This window comes from Panulirus ornatus, chromosome 11 (assembly GCF_036320965.1).
Source record: "Panulirus ornatus isolate Po-2019 chromosome 11, ASM3632096v1, whole genome shotgun sequence".
NCBI classification, from domain to species: domain Eukaryota; kingdom Metazoa; phylum Arthropoda; class Malacostraca; order Decapoda; family Palinuridae; genus Panulirus; species Panulirus ornatus.
The window spans coordinates 16,607,282-16,618,501 of record NC_092234.1 but is presented as its reverse complement, the minus strand read 5'-3'; the positions used below and the strand labels follow the sequence as shown (position 1 = coordinate 16,618,501).

At 42.8% G+C, this 11,220-nt stretch overlaps 1 protein-coding gene across 4 annotated transcripts in view; it reads left to right on the top strand.

Moving 5' to 3' along the window:
* The first annotated feature begins 47 nt into the window (after positions 1-47).
* Positions 48-11,220, top strand: part of Rbcn-3B (WD repeat-containing protein Rbcn-3B) — a 393,934-nt gene continuing 382,761 nt past the window's right edge. For 3 of the 4 annotated variants that reach the window (XM_071666667.1, XM_071666666.1, XM_071666664.1), the window contains exon 1: positions 227-365. The gene's annotated coding sequence lies outside the window, so the exon portion shown is untranslated. Of the gene's footprint in view, positions 366-11,220 lie in introns of all 4 variants that reach the window. The other variant, XM_071666665.1, reaches the window with a different exon arrangement.

The window sequence follows — 11,220 nt, the reverse complement described above, 5'->3', positions numbered from 1 at the left end:
AATAACTAGCAAGTGTCGACTGTTTTGCTCTCATCGATTTTCATAGCAATGTTTACGAGAGTCAGATGATCGGCGATGGCAAGTGACGGACGTGATAATCAATAATGAATTGTGTTGTTATTTGGCGTGTGTCAATGTTAAGAGGATGAGCACGTGATGTAGAGACAAGGAAAGTGTGTGAGGTGTGCGGGACCTGACCAGCGGCTGCGTCAGTGTGTCTGCCCGCTCTGGGTTTCCTCTTAAGTTCTGCTGAGCCTCCTTCAGCGGAGGGCAATTTTCTTATCCTTTGCCTCAGTTTCCACTCGGGCGTGTCCAAGAGGCAGCGCTCTTTTTTGTACCAGGGAATAAGGATCGGATTGTTATAAGTAAGTTTTTTCCTTCTGTTGTACGTATATACGTAACCTTAAAGTACACGACGACTATAGTGTTTTGATGATTCCCTTCATGTTTGTTAGTAGTTTGATAAACTCATGTTAGTGTGGTTATCAGAAACATTGTTTGTGGGAAGATTGTGATTCACCCACATTTGGGTATTGAGTTATTTCGTTTTGAATATTACTATAATATTTAGGGAATAAATTGTGGAGTTTGATTTAGGGCAGTATTGTTTATTCTGCAATATTAAGTTTCGCTATAGGGATGAGGAATTTTGAATATGAGGGAAGTTGTGAAGACAATAGTACAGAAAAAATATCAACATAACCAATGAAATCCTCACCTAACCTCCCCAGCATTTGAGTTCGAGTTAATGTTCAGTGCCTAATAATTTCTCGATATAAGAACACGCGTGTTAGCTTTGGAATCTTTGGGTAATTTATCTGAAAGAGTGTGTGTGTGGTCTAGTTGACAGATGCTAATTGAATTGGTACCTTTGGATTACTTACATTTTTTATAGTTGTTGTAGAGTGGAATTTTTATCAATAGCAACTACTCCCACAATTTTAATTCCATGCAGTGTTGGAAGGGATTTGGATTAAAGGGAAAGTATTAGGTGAGAGCATTCTACACCAAGTATTCTAAGAGATCTTTTAGTTCCACAGTTTTCAAGATTTATCATTTAGAAGAGGAGGGATTACTTCATCATTGTCAGATAGATATTAACTGTCCTTGTGCATAGCTTGTAAACATTAGAAAAATTACCATCATGGAGATGGCTGAAGAGTAACCTGTACCTGGTGGGTGTTCAGATTCTATAGAACAATAATCACTTTGTAAATCTGTTCAGCTGTATAGAAGGGTGAATGATTGTATAATTTACATAACCTTTTTCTTCCACGTTGTTCCTACTTATTTATTTATTTATTTGTCATACTTTGTCGCTGTCTCCCACATTAGTGTGGCAGCGCAAGGAAACAGACGAAAGAATGGCTCAACCCACCCACTTACCCATGTATATACATACACGTCCACACACGCCCATATACATACCTATACATTTCAACGTATACATATACATACACAGACATATACATATGTACACAAGTACATAATTCATACTTGCTGCCATTATTCATTCCCGTCGCCACCCCACCACCCATGAAATGACTACCCCTTCCCCCCGCATGCGTGCAAGGTAGTGCTAGGAAAAGACAAGAAAGGCCACATTCGTTCACACTCAGTCTCTAGCTGTCATGTATAATGCACCGAAACCACAGCTCCCTTACCACATCCAGGCCCCACAGAACTTTCCATAGTTTACCCCAGACGCTTCACATGCCCTGGTTCAATCCATTGACAGCACGTCGACCCCAGTATACCACATCGTTCCAAGTCACTCTATTCCTTGCACACCTTTCATCCTCCTGCATGTTCAGACCCCGATTGCTCAAAATCTTTTTCACTCCATCCTTCCACCTCCAATTTGGTCTCCCACCTCTCGTTCCCTCCACCTGTAACACATATATCCTCTTTATCAATCTTTCCTCACTCATTTTCTCCATGTGACCAAACCATTTCAGTACACCCTCTTCTGCTCTCTCAACCACACTTTTTATTACCACACATCTCTCTTACCGATTCATTACTTACTCGATCAAACCACCTCACACCACATTTTGTTTAAGTCCCATATTGTCCTTAAACATCTCATTTCCAACACATCCATCCTCTTCCACACAACCCTATTTATAGCCCATGCCTCGCAACCATATAACATTGTTGGAACCACTATTCCTTCAAACATAATCAGTTTTGCTTTCCGAGATAATGTTCTCGCCTTCCACACATTTATCAACACTCCCAGAATTTTTGCCCCCTCCCCCCACCCTGTGACTCACTTCCGCTTCCATGGTTCTATCTGCTGTCAAATCCACTCCCGGATATCTAAAACACTTCACTTCCTCCAGCCTTTCTCCATTCAAACTTACCTCCCAATTGACTTGTCCCTCAACCCTACTGTACCTAATAACCTTGCTCTTATTCACATTTACTCTCAGCTTTCTTCTTTCACACACTTTACCAAACTCAGTCACCAGCTTTTGCAGTTTCTCACCCAAATCAGCTACCAGAGCTGTATCATCAGCAAACAACAACTGACTCACTTCCCAAGCCCTTTCAACCACAACAGACTGCATACTTGCCCCTCTCTCCAAAACTCTTGCACTCACCTCCCTAACAACAGCCCCATCCATAAACAAATAAAACAACCATGGAGACATCACACACCCCTGCCGCAAACCGACATTCACTGAGAACCAATAACTTTCCTCTCTTCCTACTTGTACACATGCCTTACATCCTCAATAAAAACTTTTCACTGCCTCTAGCAACTTGCCATCCACACCATATACTCTTAATGCCTTCCACAGAGAATCTCTATCAACTCCATCACATGCCTGCTCCAGATCCATAAATGCTACATACAAATCCATTTGTTTTTCTAAGTATTTCTCACATACATTCTTCAAAGCAAACACCTGATCCACACATCCTCTACCATTTCTGAAACCACACTGCTCTTCCCTATTCTGATGTTCTGAACATGCCTTCACCCTCTCAATTAATACCCTCCCATATAATTTCCCAGGAATACTCAACAAACTTATACCTCTGTAATTTGAAGACTTACCTTTATCCCCTTAGCCTTTGTACAGTGGCACTATGCATGCATTCCGCCATTTCTCAGGCACTTCACCATGAGCCATACATACATTGAATATCCTCACCAACGAATCAAAAACACAGTCACCCCCTTTTTTAATAGATTCCACTGCAACACCATCCAAACCCTCCCCCTTGCCGGCTTTCATCTTCCACAATGCTTTCACTACCTCTTCTCTGTTTACCAAATCATTCTCCCTGACCCTCTCACTTTGCACACCACCTCGTCCAGAGCACCCTATATCTGCCACTCTATCATCTAACACATTCAACAAACCTTCAAAATACTCACTCCACCTCCTTCTCACATCACCACAACTTCTTATTGCCTCCACATTAGACCCTTCACTGATGTTCCCATTTGCTCTCTTGTCTTATGCACTTTATTTACCTCCTTCCAAAACGTCTTTTTATTTTCCCTAAAATTTAATAATACTCTCTCACCCCAACTCTCTTTTGCCCTATTTATCACCTCTTGCACCATTCTCTTGACCTGCTTCTTTCTTTTATACATCTCCCAGTCATTTGCACTATTTCTCTTCAATAATTGTACAAGTGCCTCTGTCTTCTCTTTCACTAATAGTCCTACTTCTTCATCCCACCACTCACTACCCTTTATAATTTGCCCACCTCCCACACTTCTCATGTCACAAGCATGTTTTGTGCAAGCCATCACTGCTTCCCTAAATACCTCCCATTCCTCCCCCACTCCCCTTACGTCCTTTGCTCTCACCTTTTTCCACTCTGCACTCAGTCTCTCCTGGTACTTTCTCACACAAGTCTCCTTCACAGGCTCACTTACTCTCATCACTCTCTTCACCCCAATATTCTCTCTTCTTTTCTGAAAACCTCTACTAATCTTCACCTTCGCCTCAACAAGATAATGATCAGATATCCCTCCGGTTGCACCTCTCAGCACATTAACATCGAAAAGTCTCTCTTTCACGTGCCTATCAATTAACACGTAATCCAATAACGCTCTCTGGCCATCTCTCGTACTTACATACGTATACTTATGTATATAACTCTTTTTAAAGCAGGTCTTCCCAATCGCCAGTCCTTTTTCAGCACACAAATTTACAAGCTCTTCACCATTTCCATTTACAACACTGAATACCCCATGTACACCAATTATTCCTTCAACTGCCACATTACTCACCTTTGCATTCAAATCAGCCATCACTATAACCTGGTCTCGTGCATCAAAACTGCTAACACACTCACTCAGCTGCTCCCAAAACACTTGCCTTTCATGATCTTTCTTCTTATGCCCAGGTGCATAGGCCCCAATTATCACCCATCTCTCTCCATCCACTTTCAGTTTTACCCATGTCAATCTAGAGTTTACTTTGTTACACTCTATCACATACTCCCACAATTCCTGTTTCAGAAGTAGCACTACTCCTTCCTTTGCTCTTTTCCTATCACCAACCCCTGACTTTACTCCCAAAACGTTCCCAAACCACATACACATATATGATTTTATTATTTTATTTATTATACCTAATCGCTGTTTCCCGGATCAGCGAGTTAGTGCCAGGAAACAGATGAAGAATGGCCTATCCACTCGTATACCCATAGACCACATTCATTCACACTCAGCCTCTAGCTGTCATGTGTAATGCACTGAAACCACAGCTCCCTTTCCACATCCAGGCCCCACAAATCTTTCCATGGTTTACCCCAGAAGCTTCACATGCCCTGGTTCAATCCATTGACAGCATGTTGAGCCTGGTATACCACAGTGTTCCAATTCACTCTATTCCTTGCACGCCTTTCACCCTCCTGTATGTTCAGGCCCCGATCGCTTAAAATCTTTTTCACTCCTTCCTTCCACCTCCAATTTGGTCTCTCACTGCTCTTTGTTCCTCCACCTCCAATTTGGTCTCCCACTTCTCTTTGTTCCCTACACCTCTGACACATATATGCTCTTTGTCAATCTTTCCTCACTCATTTTCTCCATGTGGCCAAACCATTTCAGTACACCCTCTTCTGCTCTCTCAACCAGACTCTTTTTATTACCACACATCTCTCTTACTCTTCCATTTGTTACTCAATCAAACCTCCTCACACCACATATTGTCCTCAAACATTTTATTTCCAACACATCCACCCTCCAGTGCACAACCTGATCTATAGCTTATGCCTCACAACTATATATCATTGTTGGAACCACTTTTCCTTCAAACATACCCATTTTTGCTCCGAGATGACCCTCTCGCCTTCCACTCATTCTTCAGTGCTCCCAGTACCTTCACACAACCCTATCTAAAGCCCATGCTTTGCAACTATATAACATTGTTGGAACCACTATTCCCTCAAACATACCCATTTTTGCTCAGAGATAACGTTCTCGCCTTCCACACATTCTTCAGTGCTCCTAGAACCTTCGCCCCCTCTCCCATCCTGTGACTCACTTCCGCTTCCATGGCTCTATCTGCTGCTGAATCCACTCCCAGATCTCTAAAACACTTCACCTCCTCCAATTTTTCTCCATTCAAACTTACCTCCTAGTTTACTTGTCCCTCAACCCTACTGAACCTAATTACCTTGCTCTTATTCACATTGACTCAGCTTTCTTCGTTCACACACTTTACCAAACTCAGTCACCAATTTCAGCGGTTTTCTCGCCTGAATCAGCCACCAGTGCTGTATCATCACACTGTCTCTAGCTTACATATGTAATGCAGTGACTCACTTTCCAAGACCTCTGATCCACAACAGACTGCATACTTGCCCCTCTCTCCAAAACTCTTGCATTCACCTCCCTAACAACCCCATCAATAAACAAATTAAACAACCATAGAGACCACGCACACCTACCGCAAACCAACATTCACTGGAAACCTTTCTTTCCTCTCTTCCTACTTGTACACATGCCTTGCATCCTTGATTAAAACTTTTCACTGCTTCTAGCAACTTACCTCGTACACCATATATTCTTAATACCCTCCACAGAGCATCTCTATCAGCTCTATCATATGCCTTCTCCAGATCCATAAATGCTACATACAAATCCATTTGTTTTTCTAAGTATTTCTCATGTACATTCTTCAAAGCAAACACCTGATCCACACATCCTCTACCTCTTGTGAAACCACACTTCCCCAATCTGATGCTCTGTACATTCCTTTACCCTCTCAATCAATACCCTATGATTTCCCAGGAATACTCAATAAACTTATGCCTTTGTAATTTGAACACTTGCCTTTATCCCCTTTGCCTTTGTACATTGGCACTATGCATGCATTCTGCCAATCCTCAGGCACTTCACCATGAACCATACATACATTGAATATCCTTACCAACCAGTCAGCAACACAGTCACCCCCTTTTTTAGTAAATTCCTCTGCAGTACCATCCAAACCCGCTGTCTTACCTGCTTTCATCTTCTGCAAAGCTTTCACTACCTCTTCTCTGATTACCAAACCATTTTCCCTGACCCTCTCACTTCGCACACCACCTCAACCAAAACACCTAATATTTGCCACTTTATCATCTCACATATTTAACAAACCTTCAAAATACTCACTCCATCTCCTTCTCACTTCACACATGTAATTACCTCCCCATTAGCCCCCTTCACTGATGTTCCCGTTTGTTCTCATCTTGCGCATGTTATTTACTTTCTTCCAAAACATCTTTTTATTCTTCGTAAAACTTAATGATACTGTCTCTCTTGAACTCTCTTTTGTCCTCTGTTTCACCTCTTGCACTTTCTCTTGACCCCCTGGCTTTCAGTCACTTGCGCTACTTCCCTGCAAAAATCTTCCAAATGCCTCTCTCTTCTATCTCACTCACAATCTTACTTCTTTATCCCACCACTTGTTGTCCTTTCTAATCTGCCCACCTCCCACCTTTCTCATTCCACAGGCATATTTTGTACAAGCCATCACTGCTTCCCTAAATACATCCCATTCTGCACTCAATCTTTCCTGGCGCTTCCACACACAGGTCTCCTTTCCAAGTTGCTTACTCTCACCACTCTCTTCACCCCAACATTCTCTCCTCTTTTCTGGAAACCTCTACATATCTTCACCTTCACCTCCACAAGATAATGATCAGAGATACCTCCAGTTGCCCTTCTCAGCACATTAACGTCGAAAAGGCTCTCTTTCACACGCCTATCAATTAACACGTAATCCAGTAACGCTTTCTGGCCATCTCTCCTAATTACATACGTATACTTATGTATATCTCTCTTTTTAAACCAGGTATATTCCCAAGCACCAGTCCTTTTTCATCACACAAATCTACAAACTCGTCACCATTTCCATTTACAACACTGAACACCCCATGTACACCAAATACACTCTCAACTGCCACATTACTCACCTTTGCGTTCAAATCACCCATCACTATAACCTGGTCTCGTGCATCAATGCTGCTAACACACTCTCTCTGCTGCTCCCAAAACACTTGCCTCATGATAGTTCTTCTCATGACCAGATGCATAGGCACAAATAACCACCTTTCTCTCTCCATCCACTTTCAGTTTTACCCATATCGATCTAGAATTTACTTTCTTACACTTTATCACATACTTCCACAACTTCTGTTTCAGGAGTTGTGCTGCTTCTTCCTTTGCTCTTGTCCACTCACCAACCCCTGACTTTACTCCCAAGACATTCCCAAACTACTCTTCCCCTTTATCCTTAAGCTTTGTTTCACTCAGAGCCAAAACATCCAGGCTCCTTTCCTCGAACATACTACCTATCTCTCCTTTTTTCTCATCTTTGTTACATCCACACACATTTAGACACCCCAATATGAGCCTTTGAGAAGGATGAGCACTCCCCGTGTGACTCCTTCTTCTGTTTCCCCTTTTACATGCACATATACATTCATATACATATGAACATATAGATAGATATAGATACACAGACATATACATATATACGCATGTACATATATACGCATGTGAAAGAAGAAAGTTAAGAGTAAATTTGAATAAGAGCAAGGTTATTAGGTACAGTAGGGTTGAGGGTCAAGTCAATTGGGAGCTAAGTTTGAATGGAGAAAAACTGGAGGAAGTAAAGTGTTTTAGATATCTGGGAGTGGATCTGGCAGCAGATGGAACCATGGAAGCGGAAGTGAATCATAGGGTGGGGGAGGGGGTGAAAATCCTGGGAGCCTTGAAGAATGTGTGGAAGTCGAGAACATTATCTCGGAAAGCAAAAATGGGTATGTTTGAAGGAATAGTGGTTCCAGCAATGTTGTATGGTTGCGAGGCGTGGGCTATGGATAGAGTTGTGTGCAGGAGGATGGATGTGCTGGAAATGAGATGTTTGAGGACAATATGTGGTGTGAGGTGGTTTGATCGAGTAAGTAATGTAAGGGTAAGAGAGATGTGTGGAAATAAAAAGAACATGGTTGAGAGAGCAGAAGAGGGTGTTTTGAAATGGTTTGGGCACATGGAGAGAATGAGTGAGGAAAGATTGACCAAGAGGAGATACGTGTCGGAGGTGGAGGGAACGAGGAGAAGTGGGAGACCAAATTGGAGGGGGAAAGATGGAGTGAAAAAGATTTTGAGTTATCGGGGCCTGAACATGCATGAGGGTGAAAGGCATGCAAGGAATAGAGTGAATTGGATCGATGTGGTATACCGGGGTCAACGTGCTGTCAGTGGATTGAATCAGGGCATGTGAAGTGTCTGGGGTAAGCCATGGAAAGTTGTGTGGGGCCTGGATGTGGAAAGGGAGCTGTGGTTTCGGGCATTATTATGGATAGAGTTGTGCGCAGGAGGATGGATGTGCTGGAAATGAGATGTTTGAGGACAATATGTGGTGTGAGGTGGTTTGATCGAGTAAGTAATGTAAGGGTAAGAGAGATGTGTGGAAATAAAAAGAACATGGTTGAGAGAGCAGAAGAGGGTGTTTTGAAATGGTTTGGGCACATGGAGAGAATGAGTGAGGAAAGATTGACCAAGAGGAGATACGTGTCGGAGGTGGAGGGAACGAGGAGAAGTGGGAGACCAAATTGGAGGTGGAAAGATGGAGTGAAAAAGATTTTGAGTGATCGGGGCCTGAACATGCATGAGGGTGAAAGGCATGCAAGGAAGAGAGTGAATTGGATTGATGTGGTATACCGGGGTCAACGTGCTGTCAGTGGATTGAATCAGGGCATGTGAAGTGTCTGGGGTAAGCCATGGAAAGTTGTGTGGGGCCTGGATGTGGAAAGGGAGCTGTGGTTTCGGGCATTATTACATGACAGCTAGAGACTGAGTGTGAACGAATGGGGCCTTTGTTGTCTTTTCTTAGCGCTACCTCGCACACATGAGGGGGAAGGGGGATGTTATTCCGTGTGTGGCGAGGTGGCGATGGGAGTGAATAATAGGCAGACAGTGTGAATTGTGTGCATGTGTATATATGTATGTGTCTGTGTGTGTATATATATGTGTACAATGAGATGTATAGGTATGTATATTTGCGTGTGTGGACGTGTATGTATATACATGTGTATGTGGGTGGGTTGGGCCATTTCTTTCATCTGTTTCCTTGCGCTACCTCGCAAACACGGGAGACAGCGACAAAGCAAAATAATAATAATAAAAAACATGTTCATACTTGTTTGCCTTCATCCATTCCTAGTGCTTCCCTGCCCCACAGAAAGAGCATCGCTGCCTCCTGCTTCAGTGAGGTAGTGCTAGGAAAATAGCCAAAAAAGGCCACATTTGTTCACACTGTCTCTAGCTCCCTTTCCACATCCAGGCCCCACAGGCCTTTCCATGATCTACTCCAGACGTTTCACATGCCCAGGTTCACTCCATTAACATCACATTGACCCCAGTATACCACACTGTTTGAATTCACTCTATTCCTTGTACGCCTCTCACCCTCCTGTATGTTCAGACCCCGATTGCTCAAAATCTTTTTCACTTCATCCTTCCACCTCCAATTTGGTCTCCTGCTTCTCCTTGTTCCCTCCACATACATCCTCTTTGTTAACTTTTTGTTACTCATTCTCTATATGTCCAAACCATTTCAACACACCTTCTGCTCTCTCAACCACACTCTTTTTATTTCCACACATCTCTCTTACCCTTTCATTACTTACTTGATCAAACCACCTCACACCACATATTTTCCTCAAACATTTCATTTCTAACACATCCACCCTTGTCCGTACAGCCCTATCTATAGCCAATGCTGCGCAAGTATATAATATTGTGGAACTACTATTCCTTCAACCATACCCATTTTTCCTCTCTGCAATAACGTTCTCTCCTTCCTCACATTCTTCATCGCTGCTAGAACCATCACACCCCCCCCCCCCCCCACCATGTGACTCACTCCCACTTCTATGGTTCCATTTGCTGCTAAGTCCACTCTCAGATATCTAAAACACTTCACTTCCTCCAATTTTTCTCTATTCAAACTTACATCCCTGTTATCTTGTCCCTTAACCTACTGAACCTAATAACCTTGCTCTTACTCACATTTACTCTCAACTTTCTCCTTTCACACACTTTTCCAAACTCAGTCACCAGCTTCTGCAGTTTCTCACTCGAATCAGCCACCAGAGCTGTATCATTGGCAAACAACAACTGATTCACTTCCCAGGCCCCATCCCTAACTGACGGCATACTCGCCCCTCTCTTCAGAACTCTTGTATTTACCTCCATAACCACCCCATCCATAAACAAATTAAACAACCATGGGGACATCACAAACCCTTGCCGCAGACCAACCTTCACTGGAACCATTCACTCTCCTCTTCCTACTTGTACATATGTCTTACATCCTTGGTAAAAACTTTTCACTTCTAGGAACTTACCTCCCCACCGTATACTCTTAAGACCTTCCACAAAGCATCTCTGTCAACCCCATCATGTGTCTTCTCCAGATCCATGAATGCTACATACAAATCCATCTGTTTCTCTAAGTATTTCTCACTTACATTCTTCATAGAATGTAAGGGTAAGAGAGATGTGTGGAAATAAAAAGAGCGTGGTTGAGAGAGCAGAAGAGGGTGTTTTGAAATGGTTTGGGCACATGGAGAGAATGAGTGAGGAAAGATTGACCAAGAGGATATATGTGTCGGAGGTGGAGGGAACGAGGAGAAGAGGGAGACCAAATTGGAGGTGGAAAGATGGAGTGAAAAAGATTTTGTGTGATTGGG